The sequence below is a fragment of the Macaca nemestrina genome, chromosome 9 (genome assembly GCF_043159975.1).
Source record: "Macaca nemestrina isolate mMacNem1 chromosome 9, mMacNem.hap1, whole genome shotgun sequence".
In the NCBI taxonomy this organism is placed as follows: Eukaryota; Metazoa; Chordata; class Mammalia; order Primates; family Cercopithecidae; genus Macaca; species Macaca nemestrina.
The window spans coordinates 83,281,250-83,293,521 of NC_092133.1; the positions used below are offsets into that span (position 1 = coordinate 83,281,250).

The window sequence follows — 12,272 nt, forward strand, 5'->3', positions numbered from 1 at the left end:
TTATCAGAGTCCTACACATTTCACTTGCAAATTATATTTGAAAATTAAATGACCATCTTCAAGTCAGTCACAAAACATTTTTTAAAATTGATTCCAGAACCCATATTAACATCCAGTGACCTGTAGAAAGCAGTAGAGAAATGTATTAGGCAAAAAGTTCTGGCAAAGACCAGTCTGATAGTGGCCTGATTACCCAACCTCAGGAATTGGTCACATCAATTTGAAGAGTGAAGAAAAATAAAAAGTACCAGCCCTTAACACGGTGAAACCCTGTCTCTACTAAAAAATACAAAAAACTAGCCGGGCGCGGTGGCGGGCGCCTGTAGTCCCAGCTACTCCGGAGGCTGAGGCAGGAGAATGGCGTGAACCCGGGAGGCGGAGCTTGCAGTGAGCTGAGATCCGGCCACTGCACTCCAGCCTGGGTGACAGAGCGAGACTCCGTCTCAAAAAAAAAAAAAAAAAAAAAAAAGTACCAGCCTTATTACTCAAGACATTAGGAATTATCCATTTAGATAGATAAAAGATTTTAGCTAACAAAATATTACAACGTCATCCTGAAGAATATGTCCCTCTTCCAGAGAACCCAGGAGGTTATCATGACCCCTGGAAAGCCCGACCAGCAGTAACAGTGCAAGTTACATAGGTGCATGAGTGCAGAAATATAATCTCTACTGAAAGTAAGTTTCATACTAGGCAAGAATTATAGGATATACATAGAACTTTTGCTCACAAAGTCAAATCAGATGTACAAATTCAGTATGGTTTAGGAGTCAGTCAATGGTGGGAAATTCATTGTGCTTATGGAAAGTGAAGTAGGACAAATGACTGGAATAGCAAACAACTCCAGGATTAATGATGAGTTAATTGCTAGAGCAGAAAATATCCAACACCTTCCTGACTTATGGTGGGGATGGGTAAAGAAGTTGGAGGAGACGATACCCAAACATGATTCCCAGGTTTACCTAAACAATGGAAGACTGTAGAAGACACCATTAAGCTATCTCAAGAATATGGAAGATTATTATTTGCTTCTGATGGGACAGGACTTTACAGGGCATCTGAAAAATTTCCTATGAAAAATCACTTTTACAAAATGTCAAGTTATGATACCCAAGATGAAACCAATGAGTCACAACATTCACATAATACACTGTGCAACCCTGATCTCCTGTCATAAAATGTTTCTTACCTCTAAACCAAAGGTTCATTTTATAATTTAATTTTTCTCATGTTTTCTGTTCTCTTAGCTTAAAAAAAGATCATTACAAACTTTTGTATATTTTTCATATATGCTTGCAAAGGGTTTTAAACTTTTATTGTGATTATTCTTGCTTTAATTGAAACTTCCCTAATCTTTCTTTAGAGATTGTGGCATAGCATGCTAGTTTCCTTTCCATATCCAATTGTTTTCTGTAATGAATACAGAAGTACAGGCACTATTTTGTAACTTTAAATAGACATCATCTCAAGTCTACAAGAATTATCCAAAATGGTATCTAATGACATTTCTAGGTCTTCAGACACTATTAACGAAGATTGTAACCTCTAGGTCCTGAAGATTTTACTAGCTATTGGTTACTGAAACTGAGCTTTCTTGAATTCTTTTTCCTTCCACTGTGGTTTCCTGCATTTCAACTTACCACCTATTTTTGTCCTCAAACATTACTTAAATATTTTCCACAGAATTAAATTAAAAATGAATCATCCCTCCTCTGATTTTTGAAATGACCCTTTGCTTCCTATGATACTGATTCTTCTGGTCCTTTTTGTAGTTATATGTTAGAGTTTGTAAATATTCACACATGTTGCAATTGCATATAATTTTCTTAGTTATTTTTTCCTCTTCCCCTAAAGTTGCTGTTATTTCTTTTAACTTTTTGTGGGAAAAATTAAACCCATCATTCACTTTGTTGATATGGTTATTTGTAATTTAACTCCTTGATTTTTGCTCAAATTGCTTTTCAAGTTACCCACTTTTAGGGAACATATTATTTGGGTTTTGTTTAGTGTATCAGGCTTTTTTTAGCTTGTATCAAGAAGTGTAGACTTTTCTATACATAATATTCTTTTTCCCACAGTAGTTTTTTTTTTTAAAGTCTGTTAAAATAAAGGTCATCAAATGATCTTTTCCTAAACCTTTCCTCTACCAGAAATATCCCTAGAGTCACATGGGCCTTTCTCCCTTCTTGCTTTTGTAGGAGTCCAAAGCTAATCTGTCCCTGATCGGATTGCATGCACGTGTGCCTTTTGGGGCCCTTGTGCATTCGTTCTTCCTTCTCTTCTAACCTCAAAAATGTGTTTTCTCTGTTGGCTTTTTCCCTTTAACATAGAAGTATACTCACGCTTTTGTTCAATCTTGGAATAAAAGGCTTTCTTTACCACGTATCTCCCTTTAACTACTGCTACGTCTCTCTTCTCAGCCAAATACTAGGGAAGAGAAGCCCTGAGTTTGTGTCATTGTTTTCTCACCTCCAGTTCACTACTTTACCCACTGCCTGACACCCAGCTCACTCACACCCACAAGCCCAATCACTAAGTTGCCATAGCTGATTTGTAGCTTTCCTACCTCCTGGCAAAATTTGACTCTGTGCATTGGGATAATACACGCTGAGTACCTATTGAACAGGCACTGTGCTAGGTGCTGCTGTTATAGAAATGAAAAGAAGGCATCATCTCCTTTCTAACAACTCACAGGAGCAGCCATTCCTGATTCATACGCAGGTCTCTTGACTCCCCGTGTTCACTTTTGCAAACTTCACTTAATGCCATGTAAATCACCCTATTCTCCAGATCTTCTTTCTTCCCACTTCTCCTTACTGTACACAACTTCTCAAGGCAATCACCTCCACGCCCATGGCTTCAGTTGCTTTCTCCATTCTCTGACAATAGAATTTTAAATGTTTTGTTTCATGTCTTTGCTTTATTTTATACAAGATGCTTCATTTGCTGTAACCATAGATTCAAAGTTGCTCCATGAAAGTGATAAATGAAAAATGATGATATTCTGAGCATGTAAATTTTAGGAAATTTCCCCAGTTACTCTTAACGGCTGATTTAGTATGTGTGTTATTTTTGAAAACATATGTTGGGATGTCACAAATGGACTTAGCCTACAGAGATTTATATTCAACTTTTGAACAGAGAGTTCCATTTTAATGTGACACTGAGAGTAAAAAACTATCTTTTCCTCCTTACCCATTTCTCTTCCTACCTTGTCTGCCAGGAGGAAGGCACCCCTATGTACCCAGTCTTCCCCAGCAGAGCCTGAGCAGGTCTGTTTTCCCTCTACTTCCCCTTTTCTTTCACATCTCATGACCAAGCACTTCCTAGTCTGTCTCCCAAATGATCACAAACTTTTTCTTCCACTTTTGTCACTGCCACTGCCCTTAGCATTACTCTGCCTTTAGATAAAGTCTCTTAATTGGTCTGATTGCTTCCTTCAGTTCTTCCTTATTATACAGACCACTACACACACATCTGACAGAGACTTTTCACCTTTTTATGGTTCAGTGACTCAAATTCCCAGAATAAAATTAAAATCACCCGAGCATCAAATTTGAGGTCAAATAGAGGTAGGTTTGTATCCCAGGTTCATATACTGTCCAGCAGTGTGGTCTCAGAAAACTGAACTCCTTAAGCCTTTGTTTGTGCATCTGCCTACACTCATTGAGAGTTGGGACTATTTCACACATACAGTGCCTGGCATGTAGAAGGGACTTAATCAATGTTGGATGAAGGGGAGGCATGTTAATATCCACGTCAAAAAAAATGTTCTGTCCAGGAGCAGTGGCTCACGCCTGTAATCCCAGCACTTTGGGAGGCCAAGGCAGGTGGATCACAGGAGTTCGATGTCAGGAGTTCGAGATCAGATGCCTGACCAACATGGTGAAACCCCGTCTCTACTAAAAATACAAACATTAGCCAAGCATGATGGTGGGCTCCTGCCATCCCAGCTACTTGGAAGGCTTAGGCACTTGAATGAGAATCACTTGGACCCAGGAGGCGGAAATTGCAGTGAGTCAGGATTGTGCTAAAAAAAAAAAAAAAAGTTCTTTTAAAAATATACTAATCTGGCTGGGCGCAGTGGCTTATGCCTATAGTCCCAGCACTTTGGGAGACTGAGGCGGGCAGATCTCCTGAAGTCTGGAGTTCAAGACCAGCCTGACCAACATGGAGAAACCCTGTTTCTACTGAAAATACAAAATTAGCCAGGCATGGTGTCACATGCCTATAATCCCAGCTACTTGGGAGGCTGAGGCAGGGGAATCACTTGAGCCCGGGAGGTAGAGGTTGCGGTGAGCCAAGATCGCGCTATTGCACTCCAGCCTGGGGAACAAGAGTGAAACTCCATCTCAAAAAAAGAAAAAGAAAAAATGTGTTCAGCAAAGTTGAAGCATAAAACGTTAATAGCCAGAATCATTTATCAATTGTATTTCTATAAATCTGCAAGACACAATCTGAAAATGAAATTAGAGAAACAATTTCACTGTGCAACAGGAGCAAAACTTCATCTCAAATAATAATAATAATCTACAATGTCACTTCCCGTCCAAGCTTGACTTCTACTTTTACTTTCTGATGTGATTTGGCCATGTCCCCACCCAAATCTCATCATGAGTTGTAATCCCCACAATCTTCATGTGTCAAGAGAGGGGCCTGGGGGGAGGTGACTGGATCATGGGGTAGTTTTCCTCATGCTGTTCTTGTGGTATTCAGTGAGTCCTCATGACATCTTACAGGGTTTTGCTTTGTTTTTTGGGATAGAATCTTGCTCTGTCGCCCAGGCTGGAGTGCGATGGTGTGATCTTGGCTCACTGCAGCTTCTGCCTCCTGGGTTCCAGTGATTCTCCTGCCTCAGCCTCCTGAGTAGCAGGGATTACAGGCATGTGCCACCACACCCAGCTAATTTTTGTATTTGCAGTAGAGATGGGATTTCACTACATTAGCTAGGCTGGTCTCGAACTCCTGACCTCAGTTGACCCACCTGCCTTGGCCTCCCAAAGTACTAGGGTTACAGATGTGAGCCACTGTGCCCAGTTGAGATCTGATGGTTTTATACATGTTTGACGGTTGCTCCTTCACATGTTCACACTCTCTGTATGGCCACCATGTAAGTCAGATCTGGTTCCCTTCTGCCATGATTGTAAGTTTCCTGAGGCCTTCTCAGCCATGCGAAACTGTGAGTCAATTAAACCTCTTTCCTTTATAAATTACCCAGCCTCAGGTATTTCTTTATATCAGTGTGAAAACAGACTGATATAATTTCTGATAATCATGCTTGAGGAATTGGGGGATTCAGACTACCTGGGATCAAATTGTGGCCTCACCCTTAGCAGTCACATGACCTTGGGGAAGTTACTTACCTTCTCCATCTCAAGTTCTTCTGTAAAATCTGTAAAATGAGATTGTTTCTGAAGGTTAAATGAGCATATCACAGTGGGGACACTGTCAGGCACATACTACTTGCCAGATGTCGAGTATTCATCTTTATTGAATTAGGATGGTGGTAACCCACTTTATGGCTCTCAATTTTGTATGACAAAATCATGCATAGTGCTTTGTTAGTAAAAGAAAGAAAATCTGAAAGTCTCTGCCATGGAAGGAAGAAATAGCGGGGAGAAAAGGGAGTTGGTAAGTTTCAGCATTTCAGAGCTTGGAGGGACGAGTTAGGTTTCTATTTTATGGAGAAGGAGGTGGAGGCAGGATGGGTCCCAAGGTGTCATTCAAGACACACAGCCATAACTCTTTATTGAGAATATGCTAGGGCTCCAGGGATTGCTGTGTTCAAGTTGCAGACAAAAACAACCACTCACTGGAAGACAGGAGAAGAGTGTTTAGTTACAAAAGCAGTCAGCCATTCAGGTGTATCTATATTCAGTCAGCAAATAAAAGTTGTTCAACTTGGTTGCTAATGGGACCCACTCTAGTGAGGCTTTGTGTAGAACTCAGAGAGGAAGACGGCTTCAAGCCACGAACTACCCTGTGCTTTTCTTAGGACTAAAAAGCTCAGGAAGCTGGTGATGGATGAAAACCTTAGTCCCACTGGCACTGCACGAGGGGCCAGGAGAGCATCATCATCATAAGCCACAGGGTGGGGCAGCCCAGGCAGGGGCATTCTGAGCTGTTGGGGAGGGGTGGCAGCCAGGGTGGGGCACTGTGAGCTGTCAGGGAGGGCATTATGAAGTGTGAGGTGGGGCATTGTGTGCCACATGCCTGGGCACCCACCTGGGCCAGTGGGCTTCAGTCTGTAGGTGACTACAAAAGGAGGAGGAGCTCCGTCTGTTCTCTCTTCAGGCAGTTGTTGTGTCTCTCAGTGCTTGTTGGGTTCACAACCTATTAAATAAGCGGGCTGGTCTTCACCCTCCCAGACAAGTCAGCTCAGGGGAAGCGGCAGGGTGCGGGCCTTGGCAGTCCCATCCGGGGCCGGGGCCGGGTTGTAAGGTGGGCAGGCAAGCAGCAGGCAAGACCATCTCTGCAAGTGCAGCATAGCCTTGGCCTAGGGCAGCAGGAGTGTGAGCCCAAGCTGTGAGCAGAGGCCCAGGTGGTGGCAGACAGTAGAGGCGTTCCATGGGGAACATACTGACCTGTTGTGTGTGCCCCAGGATCAGCCCCGAGTTTGACCAGCAACAGGGGTCTGTGTGTCCCTCTGAATCTGAGATCTATGAGGCAGGAGCTGGGGACAGGATGGCAGGAGCTGGGGATGGGATGGCAGGAGCGCCCACTGTTGCTGCTGTGCAGCCTGCTGCGGTGACTGTTGAAGTTAGTAAGGACCTCCACATGCACCACATCCATGACCGGGAGATGCCTGAAGGTAAGGAGGTGACGGATGCCATCTGCCTTCTGCTTGCCTCTGGCTGCTGCTGCCCCCAAGGTCCCCTGGGAGGCACTGCCCACTTTGAGCTCCTTTCTGCCTGTAGCCAGCTTTCCCACGGGCTGGCCAGGAGCACAAGCTGGCTCTGCCTTGCATTCCCACCCCTTAGTCTTTCCCCACTGAGTCCAGTCAGTTTTTCTTTTCGCCTCCCCTCCCAATTGCCCAGTTCTTGCTCTCTTGTCTCATTCTCCCAGGCTGTCATGGGACCATTTATTTATGGCTCTTCTTGTTGAATAAGCAGCAGTCAAATAAATGAGTTGATAAATTTTTATAAATGATTACATCGTTTTTCTTTTCTCCCTCTATACATATAGCTTTGGAGTTTAACCCTTCTGCCAATCCAGGGGCAAACACAATATTCCAGAGGAACTCTCAAACAGATGGTGAGACAACATTGTCTGTAACTCTATTTATTATCCTGTGGAACTTTGTCGAGGCTTCTTTGGAACATTCTCTTCCTTTTCTCAATAAAAACTCAGATATCCCAACTTTCCAGTACCCATCTTATTTTTTCTTCGTACCTATCCAGATGGTACCTAAGTGAAGGAACCAGGTAAGTGCCTAATTGTTTCCTTTGTTAAAGTAGCTAAATCTCAGGACAGTTCATATTCAGATATTTGGGGATTTCTTATTTAAAATCAGAATGGAGTTTGCTGTGGGAGAGGCTGTATGGTATTCTTAATGGGCTGCTTTAACTTACCTTGATAGAAGCTGCTTAGTTTCTTCTAACTAATTTGAATGCAGAAGGAAAAAAAAAAGAGGGTGGTTAAAATAATTGTGAAAGGTGTGAAACATCATGAAAATGCAGAAAAATGGCTGTGTGTTGGGGGAGGGTTTGTCAAAGGAGTTTACCCATGAGGCTCTGATGACTTTAAAATTCTTACTTTAACACAAAATGTGTCTCCAGATTTATTCTGGTGACTTAACAGATTTTATTTATCTCCTTGTTCTAAAAGAGAGGTGGGGCTCATGGTCAAAACTTTCAAAAGACATGAAATGTTAATGTAGACTTTTAATGTGTAATATAAAGATTGCAGGTTAGAATCTTCAACCTTCCCTGTAAGAATGTTTGCTGCCATGGCTCCCTCTTTGTCCTTTCCCCTCCTGACCAATAGCATCTTGTTCAAAGATAACAAAATTGGAGTTTTGGCCAGGCATGGTGGCTCTTGCCTGTAATCCCAGCACTTTGGGAGGCTGAGGAGGGCAGATCTCCTGAGGTCAGGAGTTCGAGACCAGCCTGGCCAACATGGTGAAACCCCGTGTCTACTAAAAAAATGCAAAAATCAGCTGGGCATTGTGGCGCATGCTTGTAGTTCCAGCTACTCTCGAGACTGAGGCAGGAGAATTGCTTGAACCTGGGAGGTGGAGGTTGCAGTGAGCAGAGATTGTGCCAATGCACTCCAGCCTGGGGGATAGCGTGAGACCCCATCTCAAAAAAAAAAAAAAAAAAAAAGAAGAAGAAAGAAAGAAAGGCAGGAAGGAAGGGAAGGGAAGGAAGGGAAGAACGGGAAGGAAGGGAAAGAAAAGAAAGAAAGGAAAGAAAGAAAGTTGGAGTTTTGGAGTCTTTCAGTCTCTACCCTGCTGGAAGAGGTGGGGGATGGGAGGCAGTAGAAAAGGGAAAACAATTAGTTGGTTTACCTCTAAAATTTTGCAAAGAGATGAACTAAGTAGAAGTAATTCCAGGTAATAATATGATTCTTGAATAAAAACTAAAATTTTCAAGATAGAAAACATTGCATCACAATGAAATTAAATCCAGTTGGCTTATTGGTTTCATTTAAATGCCAGAGATTTCATTGTTGTAGAGGAAATGTCTTGAAGCTCTTCTATTTAAACTTTGGTTGGGCTCTTAATTTTTTAAGAGGTAGGATAATTAAGACTCATGATGAGTATGACTTTGTAACTTGGAAGTACTATCCTCACTTTTCAAGATATTTAAAGATTGCTTTAGAATAAACAAATATATGAATTAATTGATTATACACCTTTATACACAAAGCATGTAAGTAGTTGTGTAAACTTATACTCTCCTTGGTGATGTAAGGAAAGCCTCTGAGTGATGTTACACACCCGTTAGTAGTGGGGTAGTGTTGGATGAGAGCCCAGAAATGGCTCTTTATTGTCATTCTTTAGGATTACAACACAGTTTATGTATGTCTCACTTGGCCCTTTCCAATACAAATAAGCCCTGTGTATGTTCTCCCTTTGTATTGCTAATGAAAAAATGAAGACTTACAGATATCACATGACTGTGGAAGACAGCTACGCAACAGAACTAAGGTTCTGTGTCCTCAGAATGACATGGAAGTGACAGATATGCTGAATTTACTTTTTAAAAATTTTAAAAACTCTAGAATACATCTTATACTTTGCCTAAAAAATAGACCTGTCTTTTAAAACTTACTGCCATCTTGATTTATTTTATGCAAAGTTGATTTTACACAATTCAAAGCCAACATTTACCTCTTTTTTTTTTTTTTTTTTTAAATAAAGGAGGGTGTCACTATGTTACTCATGCTGGCCTCAAATTCCTGACCTGGGTTCAAGTGATTTTCCTATCTCAGCCTTCTGAGTAGCTGGGACTACAAGCATGTGCCATGTTGCCTGGCTCTATCTTATGTCCATACATTCATTTCAATGGATAAGAATAAAAGTAGAGATAGTGACATAGCCTAAATGCAGCAGTTGAATAAATGAATTGATAAAGTTTTATAAATGATTACATCTTTTTTCTTTTCTCCCTCTATACATATAGCTTTGGAGTTTAACCCTTCTGCCAATCCAGAGGCAAGCACACTATTCCAGAGGAACTCTCAAGCAGATGGTGAGACAACATTGTTTTTTCCACTGAGAGAAAGAATAAAAACTCTTGTTTGATCAGGTGTATTATAGGAAGTATTTAGAAAAACTCATATTGGTTTAAATTTTTCAACTTTTCACATATTCACTTGTCTTATTTTAACATGTGATATACTTTCCTTTAGTTATCTTGTTAGTGAAAACATGTAAACTTTTCGTTTATACATTTTGCCATCTTTTTATCAACACAATTAATTTGTCATGTGACGGAGGAGTCATGGATTTCTCTTTATTCACAATTCTTGGTCCCTTTTCCCTTGCTCCAAAGAGTACATTTTAAAGATGAATGATAGAACTTAGGCTCCAGCTTGGTTTTCATTTAAATAAATTAAAAAACGTAGCTGTTTATCATCGGGGATTGAATATGTCATTTGGGCCTCCTCTCACACAGTCCTCTGACCACATTCATTTACCACATCCAAGTTCATGCTACTCAAAACTTTTAAGTTATTAACCTTTTCATTTGATGTAATGTCAATTTAAACATGCCCTACTCCTGCTTATTTTCCTTAATGTTATGCTAAGTCCTCATTTATTTGCTACAGCCAAGTTTTCCAGTTGACTTAAACAGCAAGAATACAAGTGAGGGTTCCATAATAATATGCGAAGCAATGCAGCACAGTAAAACATGGGAGTTTGTAAACTTTGTTTTTATAGTTTGAGTAGACTTTGCCCATCTTGAGTCAATTATTTGTGGTTAGAATTTGTGTTCATTTTTTACATTACTATAAAGAGATACCTAAGGCTGGGTAATTTATAACAAAAAGAAGTTTAATCAGCTTATAGATCTTCAGGCTGTACAAACATGGCTTCAACATCTACTTCTGGAGAGGGCCTCAGCAAGCTTACAATCATGATAGAAGGCAAAGGGGAAGCAGGTTTTTCCACATGGTAAAGAGGGAGGAGAGAGGGGAAGGGGAAAGGTACCACACTTTTTTTTTTTTTTTTTGAAGTGAAGTCTTGCTGTGCTGCCCAGGCTGGAGTGCAATGGTGCGATCGTGGCTCACTACAACCTTCGCCTCCCAGATTCAAGCAATTTTCCTGCCTCAGCCTCCTGAGTAGCTGGGAGTATAGGTGAGCACCACAACACCTGGCTAAGTTTTGTGTTTTTGGTAGAGACAGGGTTTCTCCATGGTGGCCAGGCTGGTCTCAAACTCCTGACCTCAGGTGATCTGCCCACTTCAGCCTCCCAAAGTGCTGGGATTACAGGCTTGAGCCACTGCACCTGGCTGGTACTACAGTCTTTTAAACTACCATGATGAGAATTTGCTTATTACCATGGGAATGGGACCAAACCATTCATAGGGAATCCCCCGTCATTACCCAAACACTTCCCAGTACGCCCTAATGTTCAAGATAGGAACATTAAGGGTCATATGTTAACATGAGGTTTGGAGGGGGAACATATCCAACACATATCAGAATTGTATTTCCCAGCTCCTTCCAGAGCCATTGGCTTCTCTCACCTAGAGAGCGTGGAAGTGGTAAAAGAAAAGCTATTCCATGTCCCTCACTTTTCAGTGGTAAGAACTTTTGCCTACAAGGCCCTTCCAGCATCAAAGGCAGAAGCAGTGTAGGAAACAAAGTATGACCCAAGTCCCTCTTAAGGCTTTTATTATTCTGGCCTTTTTTTAGAAAAACAAAAATGATTTCTTTGTGCTGCAGACACCATGTCCAATTAGGTTTGTATACTCATTTTACAATTAAAATTTAGGCCAGGCTCTGTGGCTTATGCCTATAATCCCAGCTCTTTGGAAGGCCGAGGTGGGTGGATCACAAAGTTAGGAGATCAAGACCATCCTGGCTAATGCAGTGTAACCTCATCTCTACTAAAAATTCAAAAAAAAAAAATATATATATATATTAGCTAGGCATGGTGGCACGTGCCTGTAGTCCCAGCTAGTTGGGAGGCTAAGGCTGGAGAATCGCTTGAACCCGGGAGTCAGAGAGGTTACAGTGAGCTGAGATCCCACCACTGCACTCCAGCCTAGGTGACAGAGTGAGACTCCATCTCAAAAAAAAAAAAAAAAAAAAAAAAAAAAAAAAAAAATTAGGATACATTACTTTTGAGTTGTGTAAAGACCCCTTTTTTGTTTTGTTTTGTTTTTAGTGGCATATTAGTAGGTAACCACTAAGTGTGGTTCAAGATGCTCACAGGGATTCTGTTGCATCTAGAGATAGGTGCCTGGTCAGGAAGTAGTTCTTAGAGCTGTTAGCTCTTAGCTTCTGATAATTAAAGTAAGCTATGTGTAAATGCAGAATGAGAGAATACTGATGGATCATGGCTCGTATATAGAACAGTTAAACTCTTTATTAGCTAAATTTTTCATCTGGCCTAATTTTTTTTGCCCTTATCTTTTGTACATGACGATTCTTTCATTTGTATGTAATAGAAACAAAAGGTAAAGCAGATGAAAAACTAAGTTTTTAGATTTGACTTTGTGACATTAATTGTGCCAGATAATTTAAATGATAAATTATTGAAAATAATATTTTAAATGGAATTTTGTCTCATTTTACATAGGAGTAATCAGTAAGATGT

At 40.9% G+C, this 12,272-nt stretch overlaps 1 pseudogene; it reads left to right on the forward strand.

The window, feature by feature from the left end:
* Positions 1–461: 461 nt before the first annotated feature.
* Positions 462–12,272, forward strand: part of LOC105496009 (arf-GAP with GTPase, ANK repeat and PH domain-containing protein 5-like) — a 30,542-nt pseudogene continuing 18,731 nt past the window's right edge.